Raw genomic sequence first — 6,000 nt, forward strand, 5'->3', positions numbered from 1 at the left:
AAAAAAAGTAATCCTCCATATCAAAAGCTGTCAAATCAGCGGTTCATAGCAGCACTGCACTTGGCTGAAATGCCGAAACACTGGTTAACTCCTTCTTGCTCAGCCCCCTTTGAGTATCATCTGTGTGCTGCTTGGCTGTGTGACCAGAGAGCTCTGCACGCTGTGAGGTCCTTGTAGTTCTCCCTTCAGTCCCTTCTCTGGCGCAGTACACCGTGGGCACTTACATCTTTCTGACCTCCTCAGCCTTTTCTGCTCAGTTCTGCATGGATGGGGTTCTGCCCTATTTCCAAGCCACCATCTAAAATTATTTTCTGTGCAAGAGAGGGCTTTGAAGTCTAATTACATTCCCTGCTATCCCTGGAGATAGCCATAAAAGACCCCCGAAGTCACTTACCCCGGGACTTTGAGCACTAATTTCCCTTTGTATGGGGAGTGGCACTCAGGATTTCTACATGCAGGCACTGAGTGCAAGAACTCCTTCATATTTCACCAACAAGTCACTACAAGCTTACCGACATGCCACAGCTGCTGGAAAGAGCAGCCTCTCCTCCATATCCTCACCTCAGCTGTCAGTTTTCTCAGTTGCTCCTGAGTGCCACCCCGACCATGAAAACTCCCCTTTGGACATTCAAATCCCAGCACCCCCATTCAGTCCTTCTTGTACTTGCTGCCTATTTGTGGCCCCTCAGACCACCTTCCCTCCTTCTGCTTGCTTTGTGCACTTTCTGCTCATTTGCCACTTCTTTCTCCTGTTTCACTCCCCTGCAGACTTCATCATGGTTACATCTTCCAGAGCTCATTGCTCCCCAGTTCTGTCTTCAGCTGAATTTTCTGCTGTCCCAATTCCTCACTCCACAAGTGCAGCAGCCCCAACACTGCACGCTCTCCTCAGCCTCTGTTCCTCACCTCCCACTCCCCTTTCCTCACACTGCCTTATCCTGAGCTTCTTAGATCCCTAATGGTTTCAAAGACCCCATTAATCTTTTCCTGACCACTGGATTTTTTTTTTTCACTGATAATCTAATCTTTGCCCAGCAGGAATGTCTCTACCCAACCAATGAGTTCCCACCTACCCTTGGTTATCTGTAATGCAAGGGGGTGGTTTTACCATAAACTAAGCCCACTCCTAAAAGTCACCTGTTCCCACTCAATCCTGTTATTCCCTCCTCAGGAATCAGCACTATTTTTCATAGGCTCCATTCCCCTAAACAGTTTCCAGAGTGAAAGGTCTTACACTTCTCTCTTATTTTCAACCCATCAAGGTGTTTGCAGGCATAATTCACTATTTCCTAGTTTTCCTTCATCTCATTTTGAGTGTCTTACAATAAAGCAAACCCATAAGGGGATGCCTGTTGGGTCCTAATGCTAGGCAATAAATAAATTGAGCATTGGCTGTGGGTTTGCTGAAGCATGCAGCTTGTCTTCTCTCAAGTAACTTTTGAACATAAAACTTCTTTTTAATATGTACTTAAAGCTTGTCATCTTGAAACAGCAAATCCTGTATTATAAGCAAATGACAACATTTGTTTTTAAGGACGTCTACATTTGTTTATATAAAATCATTACAATGGCACATAGATTTTGTTCCAATTTTCACAGTCTCAAACTTTTATCCTAAATGTTTATAGCATGGCCATGTATAATTGAAATAAAAATTGTAATATAAAATATCAACAAAATGTTAACAATAGAATGCATATTTTATTTATGTTCTTTAAGCTATTTGCTTCCTTTGTAGTCTGGTTTCATACACAGTCACTCTAAACTCTTCCAAGTGCTTCCCCCTCCTCTGCTTACACTCACTGACACGTCACTGCCATTGCTTGATTGTTGTTTGTGTTTGCTTTGGATACTTCCAGATGATTGCTACTAATAACTAGTACTAAATTCCTGAAATATCTGCCTGATTCTTTTTCCAAGGCAACTTCATTATGGTCTCATATGAAGCACAGTAGGCCCTAGAAATACTGTGCTGCAGGAGAAAAATAATCTCCAAATGAAGGGATAGCTCAAACAAAGCATTGTAAAAAGCCATCACACTAAATTCTGCATGCATCATCTACTGCATTTCAGCAAAGGCCAAGCTTCTTAGTCAGCTCTCTGAGGAGATCCTTCAGCCTTAACTATGATTCTTTTGGGGCATAGTTTTGTGCTCACTGCACTTTGCTACTGCGTGCAACTCATCACCTGAACGAGGTTAGATCAAAAGGATGAGGTATAATCAAGTTCAATCAAGAAGTAGACAGTGACAATCAAGAGGCCTAATTAATTTTTACTGTAAATTTGTATTGGTTTGTCAAAAAATCAAAATAGTTCTTGAGAGTTAGAATGCTGTTAATTAAAAAACAAAAAACCCCAAAACCGCAATACAACAGCCCTGAAGGATTATGAATTGTAACCAGTACCAACAAGACACAGACTGACAGTGAGCCAGGAACCACTGGATTTGGTTTCTAATTATTCATTTGCCTGCTTACATTTGGAGATACAGAAAGACAGGAACAGAATTCTCTTTGGTTCAGACCAAAAATCTGTTTAACAATGTTTTAAACTTATGAGCTAGCTGCATAGGGGTCACAGAAGTACCTTGAGTTGGAAGGGACACATAGGATCATTGCATCCAACTCCCTGTTTCTGCAGAACTACCTAAAACTAAAACAAGCATATGGTCACAGGGTGCTGTTTTAAAAAGAATGAGTAGGCTCCATAGGTGCTGGAAACATCATAAAAAGAAACAAAGATAAGGTTATCTTATAAGGTAGTTTACACCTATGATATTATTTCTGTCACATGGAGAGGTACAGTCAGCTCTTTATCACCAAGGTGATAGACAATATCTTACATGGCACAGCAGTGGGGTAACCTGGCAGCCTCTCCACTAATGAAGATGGTGGCAGGTCAGCTGCACATTTAGGGTATGCCAAATAAATCAGGACTCTAGAGGACAATGTGGCACAAAGACAGGCCCTAGAAAACACCCAAGGCTGGCTCACATCCTTTAAGACTAGAGAGCTCTCTCTTATGAAGGAATACAAAGAGAGCAAAGCATCTCTGTTTGTTCCCAAAAGGGCAAGTCTGGAGCTGGACTAATAAACCAGCAAATGGCTAAATCCAATGGCTCTGTGTTATGCTCCCTGGTATTCTTATGGCAAGGAAGCACAGGCATTCTGAAGGAGCATTTTAGTTCAACAGACTCTCTGCTGCTCAACTATCTCTAGGTGGTATTGTGCATTAGAAAACCTGTCCCAATACAAGTCACTTTATGTCTACCTACACTGAATTCCATCTGCTACTTTATCACTGCCATTCACTTTGTCAATTTGTTATTTTTCACCTTCTCAATTTGTTGTGTTTCTTTCCAATTCTTTGATTTTGATGGATCTATCATAGTGAAGAGCTCTGATGCAAGATGCTCCCTAGGCTCCTTCATAGCAGGGAAAAGCTTTTTTAAAAAGTGCTCCTTTTGTATGGTGCTCATATTCTGGCCCTACTGATCTGCCATCAGGGGAATTGCCTTTGGCAAACTGGTCCCCAGTCACACTTACAGGCTGCCTTACAGCATCCACCTTTTCCCCTCCTTTCCCAAGCACTGTGAGGCTCATCAGCATCAGCTTTTTCCCTACCTCCTCATACCTCACTGTTTAACATTTTAACTCTGTGTCTGTTTTTCCCTATTCCTCAACAAGTTGCTGTAGGGAATACTCACCTGGTTCACTGTTCAAATCCGACCCTCCAAGTACCTGTTTGGATGAAAAAACAGAGGTACCACAGTTGCTCAATAAACCCTGTCAAAACTATGCTGGCTGAACCAAAAATAGCAAGGAGGTTAAGACAAACCAAGCCATTGCTCTATACCCTCCTGGTGCAGGACATGAGCAGCAGCAACAGAATTCTGACAGAGTCAGACTGGTAACTGTGGCAGAAAACATTCTCATCACACTTTTGAAGTCATCTGCACAGACACCGAATCCATTCCCATCCCCACTGTCATTCTTATCCAACAACTGCCAGCTGGAGACAGATGGCAATCTCTGCATTAATTTTTCATACTATAAGATGAAATACTTAAAAAAAATCAAGCAAACTTCTGTTAGTTTGTTTTTTTGACTTTTGACACTGCATCCTTCCATCAGACAGATGAATAGACTTTGCTGCAAGACACAATACTAGTTTGTCTGTGAAACCAAACTAGCTCAAAGAAACTATATAGCTTTTTTGGTCAAATGATAGCAGAGTTCAAGACTGGTAAAACACATACAGAAACAAGACTAGAGGATGCACTCTAGGACTGATCTTGAATGCAGATGCCTCCTGATAAATCCAGCTATTTCACAAAATTCTGTTTTATTTATACACAAAATTTCAAATTGAACCCTAGCACTTAAAGGGTTTAAGCATCCACCTCAGTAGCACAGCAAATAGGATAAAACTGGCATTTCATTAAAAGCAGGCTTGTCAGATTTGTACAAGTTTGCAGACACAAACTGTAAGAAAGCAATCCATTTAAACCACTGACTACACCAACTAGAACATAATGTGTTGTTAGAACCTTAGAGAGGAAAACCTAGCCAGCAAGTTAGCACTATGGCCCCAAACTGTAGCGAGGGGGAAAAAGAGAATGATTTAATCAATTTCTGCAAGAACAGTTGAGGAAATGGAGAATCCCTGATGATAAGCTAAGCCTCTCAGAACAGTGTGCATAGCTCAGAAGTAGCAGAAGGTGGTATTTAATTGAAAGGGATAGCAGCTCACCTGCCTTTAGACAAAAACACCCAAGATCATTAGGAATAAAAGGCTGAAAAAGAGGAGTATATGCCTGAGGACTATTTTACTTTCAGGTTGGATTTGACATTAGAAATGTCATGGAACATATGCAGGGAATTTACAGGAAGATTAGACCGAAGTTAAAGCCAGAGATTTAATGTGAAAGGTTTAAAGAGGTTTTTGAAATTTCATGGATAAAAAGAAGAGATGTTGCTACAAAAAGATGGCTGTAAGATTTCAGAGTCACAGCAATTTTAAGCAACAGCATTTCTGGAGAGATAGTGCAGAAATAAGTAGGTAGACATGTTAGTTAGGGTACAGTGAGTGAGGGTTATCCAGCAGGTAAAATTTAAAGCAACAGAGAGGGAAAGTTTAGTGGAACAGCACCAGAGCAAGCTAAAAAATAACAATTACATGCTTAATAAGGCATGAGCAATAAAGCAAGTAGAGCAAGTGTGTGACTGTAAAAGTTTGGACTGGGAGAAGAAAGATGAAGAATGCTGAGTGAATGAACTTCAAAGGGGATCCAGTATGGGAAGCAGTAGACAGGTGCACTAAGTGGAAGAGTTTCATGGAAATTCAAGTAATAGGAGAGGCAAAGTAAAGTCTGGAGCAGAAGGAAGAGTATGTTTGAGAATCAGGCAGGTGAACCAGTAAACTCAACAGAGACTTTGGGGAGAGATGCTGAGGAGGGTGAGATGGAGGGAATGTTTCACTGCAGAACAAGAGTGTATATAATAAATGTTTGCCAAGCTCAGAGCATGATGGTAACAAGTAAACAGACATTGGGAAGGAATTTGGATCTTATCCTTAATTTTCTCAGCCATTAATATGTTATTATGTTCTCTATTTTATTTTCCAGTCCTTGAAAACTGCCACTTCAGAAAAGATTATGGCTCAGATAAACTTGAACTCAGAATGTTAACAAAGTTGGATAATTTGGTTTAATCTCTAGAAGAAATTATGAACATCTCAAGCAGTTTGCAACCCTTTACAGAGAAGGCAGCTTTGAAGTGCCCAACCCCAAAAGGCACTTCATTTCCTTGTGATTTTAAGAATGAATCATGGGTTTTACTCTAAATTAAAAAATGAAGTATTTTTTTCCATGGCAAAGGAGACCAAGATCATCCTACCCAATCCTGGTGGTAATTTTACCTCTAGGGAAGAATCTCATTCCAGAACATATAAAAACCAATATCTTAAGGCTTAAGGACCCTTATCATTACTCCAGTTTAA

The sequence above is a fragment of the Molothrus aeneus genome, chromosome 5, assembly GCF_037042795.1.
Source record: "Molothrus aeneus isolate 106 chromosome 5, BPBGC_Maene_1.0, whole genome shotgun sequence".
In the NCBI taxonomy this organism is placed as follows: Eukaryota; Metazoa; Chordata; class Aves; order Passeriformes; family Icteridae; genus Molothrus; species Molothrus aeneus.